Source organism: Pleurodeles waltl, chromosome 3_1 (genome assembly GCF_031143425.1).
Source record: "Pleurodeles waltl isolate 20211129_DDA chromosome 3_1, aPleWal1.hap1.20221129, whole genome shotgun sequence".
NCBI lineage: Eukaryota > Metazoa > Chordata > Amphibia > Caudata > Salamandridae > Pleurodeles > Pleurodeles waltl.
The window spans coordinates 1943880423-1943892324 of record NC_090440.1 but is presented as its reverse complement, the minus strand read 5'-3'; the positions used below and the strand labels follow the sequence as shown (position 1 = coordinate 1943892324).

Here is an 11902-nt window from a genome sequence, read left to right as displayed (position 1 = left end):
GATTAAATAAGCCAATTGGGTATAAACCAATGTCAGCATGTTTTAAGGGAGAGAGCATATGCACTTTAGAACTGGTTAGCAGTGGTAAAGTGCACCGAGTCCTAAAACCAGCAAAAACAGTATCCCAAAAAAGTGGAGGGAAGCAGGCAAAACTTTAGGGGTGAACACCCTAAGGCTGTCAGGTCTAACATATATATATATATATATATATATATATATATATATATATATATATATATATGTAAAAAGTCCTTCACCAGCAATGCGACAGACAGACACGAAGTTGTGACCTTCTGTATTCAATTCAAAAATGTTATCTGGCCGGGCAAGACATCTTATCTCGCTACAGTTGTAAATAACGAGTCTCGGTCACAGATCATTGTTGAAGTGAAGATTTAATGAGCAAATACAAACCCAACGCGTTTTGGAAACAAAGTTTCCTTGCTCACAGGAAATTAACCCTTAGACTTTTTCATTTTTAAATGCTAAGTGCACAGACAAATTAATTAACACTGAAAACGGACTCTGAATTCGTAACCCTTCGGGTTTTAACAGAATAGTGTCGGCCATGTTTGAGCGGCTACTATACTCAAACAATGTAAAGAATACAACTTAATCTCCCCATAGCTAAAGCCCAAAACAAATGTGATCTTGTGCAATGTAACTGATGCCCATGTGAAGCACACCAATACCTTTGAGTCAAGTCTGTGCTATATTAAACTGCAAAACAATATGTGTTCCGCATACTTCTGTCATTGAGCTATACTTGGACTACATTTGGGTGATATTTGTACTACATTTGGGCTCTTTTTTCTCTGCTTGCCATCTTGGGAGACTCCTTTGTTATGAAGTTCTCTAATCTTCTCATTTACTGCAGTATCCTCAGTAGAAAATGCTTTCAGCTTTCCACTTCGATTCCGTCAAGGTGGCAGTCAGATGTGCCACACTTTTGGCATAAATTTAAAATGTTCATGTTTCAGACCACATGTCAGAAGTTTTTGATGAAATAGAAGAGGAAGATATTTGAAAACTCACATAAAACATGTCCTAATTTTTCTTTCTTCAGCACTAACCATAATTTCTGTCAAAATGAAACACACCATTTTGTTCCTTTTAAAGTAAATGTTTTAAGTTTTACCAGTTTGATTCAATCAAGATAGTTTCAGGTGTGCCGCACCTTTGTCATAAACAAGACTGTTAGCACTCTTTGTTCTTTAGAACACTCTTGGAGGCTGCTTTATAACACATGGGAATCAACCGACAGGCTGCTCCTGTTGGAAATACTTTCTTTACTGAAAATGTCATCCGACTTCATTCTCATAAGCTGAGAAAGATAGTGTGAATTTACAGGAAATATGCTCTCATTTTAGCTTATGGAGCACCTTCCATAACCTCTATAGGAAAACCATGTGAAAACATTTTTCCGTAAAACATGATTCAGGAAATCCCAGCAGAAGGCATTTTCACAGGGTAAAATCACCTTACAACACATTATTTATATTGTAACTAAAATCTGTTATCAGCCTTCTAATGTTCTCCTTTTTGTGACCCTCAAAATCTACAATTCACTACAATGCATTTCAATGGAGTGCTATCATGTATATTGGTCTCAAGATGGCTGTCATCACTTTCTGGTTGAAATTTTTACACATGATAATACTGTCTTGGCAAATATTTTACATCAGTAGTAGCAGTATAACAACCAAATACAGAAAAAAGCGGCTGAAAGATGACCAGTTAAACTTTGCAAACTACCTTCTACTACTCTCAAACACGTCCCAATGTTTTAGTATCTTTTGATCTCCTTGAAGTCGACTTTTTTTTAAATTAAAGTCTGCATATTATGCAGCAGATCGGACATTATGTGGCAACTGCGGGAGATAATTATGCAGCAGAATTGCGCAGTTCCAGTGGCCTTGTGGGCTGAGTTTGGCCTCCAGTCCAGCCCTCCTGGAGACTGAAGATGCTAGATGGACACTGGTCATCTCCCCTCTCTATCCCGCCTCGGACCTTCCTCCTGAGCGCGCGCACGCACCCGGTGGCTCCTTTCTGGCACATTCCCCCGCTCAGTCGCTGCGTCCTGCTCGCTGCCTCTGAATAGACGGCCCCTCGCCGCTGTCACTCTTTGTTCCTCACTGTAAATCGGCCCTTTTTGTGCCCTCGGTACAGTTTACAATGAATGTTTGAGATAAACACACTGAATATGTGCTGTCAGCCCATTCTTTGCGGCTCGGGGGACCGGGCATGTACAACCGCGCACACTCGGGCCTCCCCTAGACCACAAACATGTAAACCTTTTTGCCTTTTCAGATGTTTTTTTCTGGAATACCCTTTTGGAAAGGAGACAAATACCTGAACGGTAAGTAACGCGTCATTTTTCTTTGATTGTTGGGGAAGGCATCCTGAGTAGGGGATTAAGAAATGAGTTCAGTGGCAGAAGTTTTCTTTTTCTCGCAACGGCTGGTTGCATTTATCTACATATGTTCCTGGTGTGCGAGTTTAGAAAACCGAAAAAAACGTGCCCAGTGACATTTTTGGGGGGTGAGACTCAGACATTCGGAATTTAAGGGAGATGTCAAGTGACTAACTTTAGAGTCAGGAGCTCTACATTCTAATGTGTGAGCCTAAACAAATCTCTTCATGTCTGTGCCACGCACCCCATTTCCGCTTAAAAAGGGAACGTGTACAGACGTGTCAAATACCTAATGTTAAGCGCTGTTAAAGCGAATATTCAAATTGTGATATTTTAAATTGAAAGAAATTGCAGTGTATTTCAAACATTTGTAATGCCCCTCTTTTTTTGAGTGTGATAACGTGTTTTGAAGCTCTTCCATCTTAATTTTTATACCGTTTAAACACTTACTGACACTTACTGACTTACCTTTCAGACAGACTGTGAGATGCCATGCCCCTGTGTTTGATGAAGCAAGTGACAAAATGCCAGAAAGCTTGCGAATTCCACAATTCTAGTGCAAAACAGTACTATAAAGACTATTGTGTCAGGAAATTATTTTTTCATCAGTTGTATATTTTTGTTGGTGTAGCACACATTCCAAAATGTATGGCCTCTAAACACTTTGGTAAATGAGTACACTTGCAAAGTTCTGGATTGAAAGTTATTAAGACTCAGGTCCTCTATGGTAGTGCAAGCTCCTCACTCTGCCCACCCCTTCAACCACTGCCAGCTAATCATACTGCCCACCAGTGCCAGAATCACACACTACTAACCAGTGCTAGCTCTTAACAGCGTTTCCTCACACTGCTTACTACTGCAGGCCTCTGACACTGTTCACCAGTGTCAGCTGCTTGCACTTGCTATGTGTTCCTACCAGTGTCACCTTCTGACAGTGCCCGCCAGTGCCAAGTTTCCCACACTGCCCACGATGCTCAGCGATGTGGTTTCACATACGACTTACACATCAGTGGTATGAAGGGCTATACAAAGCTGTTATAGCAAAGAACACAGCACATTGCCCTTGGCCATCACTGAAAACTTCAACATTTCTCACCAGTGCCAGTTTCCTGCATTGCATTCTCGTGCCCTCAGTGCCATGCACTGCCTCCCACTGCTAGCTTCCTCCACTTCCCAGCAGTGCCAGCTTTCCACACTGACCACCCGCGTGTTTTCAAACACTGACCACTTGTGCCACCTTCACCCAAATGATGTTCACACCTGCTGAGGGTGTGGTGTTGTCACTGAATTCCTGTTATCTGTGTAAACACTGCCCATAGCAGTGCCAATCATAATGGGCCTTTGTTTGGAAAACGAGGTGGGTTACAGTTAGCGGAGAGACTGCAACAGGGAGAATGAGCTTGTTTGAAGGAGGAAGTTGAAATGTCTTCTTCATCAGTGTCTGTAGGGCTCCCTCAGTCTGGTGGATGAGGCCACTGCAATTTGGTTGTTCATCATTTCAAAAGTCATCTTAAGGGACATGTTGGCTTTTTGGAAAAAATTTAAGATGACTTGACATTTTTTGAGATTACATGCAGACGTAGTCCAATTCTAGATGACCAGCTATAAATGGTTACTACTTTATCCAGTTGCTAGCATGTGGAGTTTTGACACCTAATGAAGTACTACAGATACAATTTCAGTTTCTTCCAGTTTTGAGACTGGTTATTGGTGCCTAATGGAGCATATTAGCGGTGGACATGTCTGTCAGCGTCCATCATAACTCATACTGCCTGTTATCCTTTGCGCTTGGGAGTCAGCTGTTTTTATGGTCTGGCTTGAAAGTGCAGCTGTCGCCAGATAATTTTGTGAGAAGCACCAGGAGAGGGACTTTGGCTCAACCCACTTGTCTGGAGCCAGGAGTCCATCTTTCTATTGGGTCGAAGTTGTGTGCATCCGCAAAAAGGTGTTCGCCCTCCAAACAGCTGTGATCGTTTTATTTATCCACCTGTCTGGGCATGAACTTTCAGGGGCACATACATGCAGTTGTAATGCTATTAAAGTGTCTTAGATAACTAGATCATTTATGGCATTTTAGTCTGGCAGCAGCACAGATGGGAAGAGGCAGTCATTAACGTACATGAGTTTTTATGCCTGACTTGACAGTGCATTCATAAGCCAGACCTATTGGGATTGTCAGTGCTTGTTTTCCATGTGCCTTTGGCAAAATTATGCATTGAGTATGCTGTGACTGACTGTGTGTGCTGCATGCCATAACTGATGACCAATAGGGGTTTTCCTGGTTTGCCTTTGCTGAACAATAACTAACATTTAACTGTTTTTTTCAGTGATGTTTTTGTTTTTTTACAATGCACTTCATACACCTGCCATGTACCCATTCAGCCTTGCACACAGCCTTTTGTTGTACACAGTAGAATTGACCACAGGTCTTGACCATCAGCCATGCATGCAGCACTTGCCTGTGCATTCTACCAGGGCCTTTTATAAAGCATAGCTTTTTTAAAGAAAAATTGTGAATTTTCTGACAAATAATGCCCTTTTTAAAGATACAAAAAGTTGGGTACATGATTGTGATTTTTTGGAAGATCATATTTTTCAGTGAATCCCTGTTTTCATGTCTCTGAGACCCTTGCAGCATTCCTCTGGGGTGAGGAACCTCTTTAGTGCCCTTTCCTTGCCACAGCATGAAAATTAAATTTTTGTACAAAATTGTAATTTCCAAGATAGCAGACAAATTGTGATCCCCTTCATCAGCCAACCACACTTGTCGCAAAATTCAAATGTGATTGACTGAAGTCATGTTTTTGCAAACTGCCATTTTAAACAGCCAAGGTGTACAAAAAGAACAACTTTTTCCAAACACTAATATCTCAAAACCTACTGAATAGGTTTACCCTAAATTCGGAAAAGAACGCTTTCTGAGTAAAATTCTGTTCACATGCCTGTGGAAGCTTAAATACGAAAATGCTTCTTTTTTGACCACCCTCTTAACATTTGTCCTTGCACAGAACTGCATGAACACTGGCATGCTAGGCAATGGCTGCGTATGCTAATAGAGTGTCAAAGTTGGTACAACTTTGTCCATGGGTATGAAAGTTGTAGGAAAAACAAACAATTGTTTTTCAGTAGAATGTGTGATTGAACCATAACTGCACAATGGGAAGCCACTGTGCAATATCTATCTATCTATCCATCTATCTATCTATCTATCTATCTATCTATCTATCTATCTATCTATCTATCTATCTATCTATCTATTATTTGTAATTGTATTTATAAAGCGCTTACTACCCCTGATGGGGCATTAGAGCACTTCTCAGTGAGTGGCACACTACTTCGAAACCCAAAAAGGATTAGTGGTGGATTAGTATAGGGAAATGTGAGCTGGAGCGGCCCCTCCGTGAGAGCAGAGGAGCGTCGCCCCGCTGAGAAAATTTCCCAGAGCAGCTGAAAAATAAAATAGTAATAAAGTTTGTTTATTGCCATTTTATTTTTCAGTAACCGGTCCTGAACCGAGTGTCAGGGTATGGCAGGGCAATTGCTACCGAGTGGCAGCAAAGAGGTGTGCACTATGGTTAAAGTGTGCACGGCCCTTTGGCCAGCTCTCTTGCAACAGCCAGCCTGACATGCACACTTTAAATTTCTCTAACCCAGCTGTCTTGAAACAGCTGGGTTAGAGAAAGCACATGCCTCCATTGCTCTTAAGAGTGCAGAGAGAGGTCACTCCCTCCAATTCTGATGCATCTCTTCTGCTGTTTAACAGCCTGAGAGTAGCACCAGGATTGGGTACTGCAGTTTCGTGGACTTCACAGCTACAAGAGAAGGTAAGTGACTTTTTTGTGATTATGTTAATGCTGCACCACTACTTTAAATATATAGCAGCCAGCACTGAATGTGAGTTAATTTGAGTGGTGGACATGGAAGTCTGTTAGTTGGATTGAAAAGGATAATGGAGGGATGGAGGAGGGAAGAATCTAGAAAGTGTTATGTGGGAGATAATGTTAATAAGAAGGGTAGTGGGGTGAGTCAAAGGAGGGATACACAAGGGAAGAACTTTGAAAGGATTATTTGGGAGATTATGGTAGTAAAACGAGGTATGGGTGAGCCAAGGAGGGATAGAGGAGGAAAAAATCTAGCAAGTGTTATTTTGGAGATCATAGTAGTAAAATGAGGTTTGAGAAGAGTCAGAAATTGGAGGTAGAGGACACAACAAGAGAGGTATAGGATGAGACATAGAGTAGTGCATTGAAGAGAGTCAAAGGTTTTTTTCTTCTACAGTAGGAGTAAAGTATTATATATAATATATATATATATATATATATATATATATATATATATATATATATATATATATATATATTACTACATATAAAGGGTATACATGTATAAGGAAACTAATATATTGAGATATAAAGTTGTATTGTATAAACTCTGACTTTCAAGTGTTGCTGTACTTGAAGTTCGTTTATTAGTATATTTGTATTTTTTTATACTTTATCTGTATTTTATACTTTCCTCAATATTTCGATAGTGAAGTACTTGTAGATAAAATAGTTATGGTAATATTTACATATTGTGATAGATAAATAAAGCAGACCCCTAAGCATCTAATCAAATAATTATATGAAAACTATGCAGTGACCTATATACACGTTAAGCATTCAATAATATATCTATATTTAACCATAAGTAATATATGCATCTGCTAAGCAGACCTAAAGACTGTACATTAGTATTTGAGTATGGTGGTTATGTAGGAAGGAGCCAATTCTTGAGTACTCTTCTGAAGAGAAGATAGTTATCCGTGTATCTTATGTTTGGGAGTATCGAATTACATAGTTTGGCTAATGTATACATCAAATGTAACATCACTGGTGGGCAAAGTGCAACTTCAGAAGTTGCCACTTTAGTTGCTCAAGATTTCCAGTGCCCGTTTACTGTTGTACGCAGGGTCTGTCCTGCAGACAGCTTTCTGCCCCCCTGGGAAGACATGCCAGTGACTCCCAGGAAAGATAACAATAGCAGCCTGCATGGGGGAGAGGAGTTACTTCTCTCTTGCAGTAAGCCACAAGGAGGTTAGCCCAAAAGGCAAGCTTCAAAGGAGAAGCCACCTTTGAAGCACAAATGGCCAACACTTGGGAGAGGGGCTGCTCTATTAATTAGGTAGACAGGCTGTCATTAGGGACAGGTAAAGGAGAAACCATTTGTCAAACAGGTTTTCCAGGTGGGTGTAGCCCCCTTAGTAGCCACACATCTGGGCTAAGCTAGGGAGCATTGGCAGTGAGAGAGAGGTTCTGCCATGTTGAGAGTGGGCAAAATGGTGCCTCTTGGTATTCCATAGTTTTTTGCCCTGTGCAAAGATATATATATATATATATATATATATATATATATATACAGTGCTTAGCTCAGACTTGACTTTCCACTGAAAAGGCATTCTTTTACCTTGCAAATAACGGTGGCACCATTTGACAAATCCATAATAAATTTGCCCCCAAAAAGTTAATCTACTTTGGATTCCATGCTACAAGTTTTGTGGAGCTCTGTTGAGTGGCCCCAAACTTATAAAGGATTATTAACTCCACACAACAGAAAAAATGGCTGAATGGGATTGCTCCAAATTTGGCATGTAAGTAGAATTTACTCATGGAAGTGCCATTAATTGGTTTGGCACTGGCACAAAAAATGTATCTTTAAAAAAGTTTTTTATCAGGATTCAAAAATCCTACACCATCCCCAGGTTGCAGTGACCGTCCTAGGATCTCAAGATTTGCAAATCTGGCACAGAATTTGTGAATCATGAAAGAGGAAAAATTAAGAAAGGATTGGAAGCCTTTGGCTGTATACAGTACGGTATGGCTGCCTGTGGTGTGTTGGCCACCTACAGGGATAGGCCACAGATAAATTTAGGATGTTTTATATTATTAAAAACTCCAAACAATTAACTGAAAAAACAATGCTGATGTGACATTACGGTTAACCTTGGCCATAACACCTCTACATGTGTTTAAAAAAATCTCAGAAATTAACATAAATACAATAGTTAAAATGAAGTTAGGTCACTTACTTAAACAAAAAACACTGAAATTTGTAAGTTTGATCTGCAATCAATAGTTCGCAAAACCGACATGTAAACCATAACCCACACACAAAATGTAATCCTTAGGAGTTACCAATATTTTCCAACTAAATAACAATCCATGGAAGCAAAATATCATTAACAACAACATGTATTAAAACCAATAAATACTACTGTTGTCTCTTTCAAAGTGGTAAGGATAATGTAATGTAATCTGATCTTTAAAATGATTTACAATATTTCTAATCGCATTTGTCACATTTAGGGTGAGGTCAGGAGCACTGTATGTTGGTGTGCAAGTTATGGTTTGCATGGCTGTTGCATGAGTTATGGATTGTGATCGTACCCATATTTTGCACATTTCTGTGCCTTTTCGCTTTTAATTCTTAATCATAACTGCACTTTGTGTGGCGTTTAGGTGAATTTCTTTTTTTGTTTTACATATTGAGGTGTTAAGAATGTAGGTACACAGATACAGTATCAGGCGATTTTAGGTTAATATTTGTATTTAATTAACAGAGTTAATTCATTTAGCTAAAAAGAGAATTGAGCACAAATAATTAACCTTTGGTCCTAAATAGGAGATTGAATGACATATTAATACAGAGGCTGAATTGCATAATGTGCAACCAGTAATTTTGTGCACCTAAGCAAATCATTATATTTCGCAGTGTCCTTGAGCGACTAATTTGAGAGCACATTAAGTAATTCAGTTTAGGATGTATGCTTTAGTTTAGAAAAATGTAACTCCTATATCGTTTAGAAGGTAATGACTTTAATTCACATATAACATTGGCGATGCATATAGTACATGACAAACTAGTAGCTTTCTTGGTTGACTAATGACAACATTATCAGGAGAGGTATTCATGAATGTTTCTAGGTTTATGTCTAGAAATAACTATTCTCACTAAATGTCACTCAGCCTGCCGATATACAATGAAAAGACTGATAACAGCAGTGGTAATTGTAATGGTGCATTTGTGTTTTAACTGGAAAAACGAACAATGAACAAATAAACGTTTTAAAATATTTTTACCATGCTCCTACATGACGTTTGTGGCGTGATTTATATGCCGAATCTCGTGATGGCTCGGCTCCTGCTTTAGTTCATTAATCTAGATCCCTGATTCGGTTCTCTCCACGACTATGCTGGTTTGCCTGCATGTAGACTCTGTTGGGTTTTGTCAGTGAATGTCTTAGACAATGGAATTTGCCTTTGTTTTTTCTACTAGATTCATTCGCCCAAAGTAAAAAAAAACATGCTGCAACTGAATTTATTAGAAACTATTTTTAAATGGTCATCTGGTATTTCCACCTGCCGAAATACATACTTTCAAAAGATAATAAAACTGAAAATAGAGGTGGGTTTGTACAAGGGCAGGTGCTGCCTGTGACAACAGTTGGTGCCACCTGCTGGAAAAGGATCTTGTATCAGGATTCTCAGGCGCCTTTGGGGATGCTGTTGGCATACCCTGAGCCCGAAGTAGGTGGTGTCTCAGGTGGATTGCTGGCAGCCAGGGTGAATGAGTGAGGCCAATAGGAGGTTAATTAAAGTAATCACGGGTAGGGTTAACAACTTAGTTTAAAAAAAATCAGAACTTTAAACCCCTCTCTTGTGAAAAATTGCCACATGCTTTTTCACACTTTATACATATATAGATTCACATTCTCAGGGCCGGCTTTAGCGCTGGTGGCGCCCTGTGCGACAGTATTTTTTGGGGCCCCCCCACTCCATGACCACCTCCTCGGATTCACTCACTACCACTCGGCAAATGTGTCCCTCACTTTACCATAGCCTGTCACATACATTAATTTGTTTTAAAGCGCTTGTAAAGGCTGGCTTTTCTAATGCACTCAGCTTTCCACCTAAAATATAGGGCCAGATTTAATAGAGAATGACGGTGCGTGGCGCTGCACCAAATTTGGCAGTGTTGCGCACTGTCATTTTCAAAATGCAGAGATGCGCCACATTTACTAGAATGCGCCAGCGCAAAATTTGCTGCTGTGCACCAATGCAGCAACCCTTGCACCATAACGGAAGGATGGCTGGGTTGGGGGGGGATTGTTTTTGTGCAGGAAAGAACACCTCCTTGCACAAAAACAATCTTACATTGCGATTTGCTCTTTCTATGTGTGCTGCATTTTGCAGCACACATAGAAAGAGCAAAAACGAGGAGAAATGAAAGCATTTCACTTCATTGTGCCATGCTAACACCACCCCTGTGGGGGGCATGCCCACAGAAACACACATTGCACGCCCCTTCCACGCAAAGTGCTGCATGTGAAGGGGCCATATTTACAAGGTGGCGTTAAGCCACAAAAAGTGGCTTAACACCACCTTGTAAATGCGGCGCAGGGGATAGCGCCACTGGAGCGTCACAAAAAGTGATACTCAGGTGGCACTAGGGCCTCTTAAATATGCCCCATAGTTCTGTTCTTTGCAGCAGGCATATTAACACTGCTACTTCATGGCGAGTCAAAGCTGCCACTAGGCAAAACTCCCATCTCTCTCCCTAGCAGGAACATTAATCATAAAAGGTATCTTGACATTTTAATTGTTTCCTGAAGTCTGGACGCACAAGGAACATTTCAGCAGGTGCTTTTAAATTGCAAGTTCCGAGAGTCAATGCTAAACACAGCGCCCCGTCAATATTATGACTACCACTTTCTTGGTAGAAAATAGTTCATTTTATTAAGCAGTGACAGCCAGTTTTGATTGTGTAGTGTTATATAAATGCACTTTATTAGTATAATTATACACCCGGAGCGACATACATTACATGCATTGTGCATTGAACAGACACATTGCTTAACCTCAAGAAAGGGCGCAGCAGAGTTTGCAGGTATTCAAACTGTATGTTTGAAATCTAACACAGTGTTATATAGAGGTAGGGATAGAGGGGAGAGGTACTGAGGAAAGGGGAGAGGAGGGAATGTAGACCTGACAAGTGCGAATGGTAGGTGAATCCTATCATCAAAATAATTAAACCTCAGCTTGTTAGAGGGAATCAGTCGAGGTCTTTCAGGATGGGTGCAGTGTAGTCAGATTTCTTGAGACTCCTGAGTGGCTGGTTAGTGGCTTGAAGGATGCTCTTCAGGAGGCATCAGTTGTGACTCTGGTGAAAGTCACAACTAATGAGGACGGACTCTGGCTTTTACAGATGTTCTGAAGTCTGCTTCAGGGAGAAGTGCTATCACTAAGAGGGCATGATCAGTTGGTGCCAGGTAATTTGCGTCGTTCTTGAGATTTGTCCTGAAGCTGAGATTTGATGCTTATGTTGAATCTTAGGATTATGGTGCATTGACCATTTGTAGGATGAAGCCATACAACATCTTGTTTGCATGAAGGGGATGACGTGAAAATACTTTTTCTGAAGGTAAATCCCCATTTCCATCTGAATTTTAAT

At 40.3% G+C, this 11902-nt stretch overlaps 1 protein-coding gene across 1 annotated transcript in view; it reads left to right on the top strand.

The window, feature by feature from the left end:
• Window positions 1-2211: 2211 nt before the first annotated feature.
• Window positions 2212-11902, top strand: part of LOC138285822 (gap junction delta-2 protein-like) — a 34928-nt gene continuing 25237 nt past the window's right edge. Inside the window, exon 1 of the mRNA XM_069226230.1 lies at window positions 2212-2359. The gene's annotated coding sequence lies outside the window, so the exon portion shown is untranslated. The remainder of the gene's footprint in view (window positions 2360-11902) is intronic.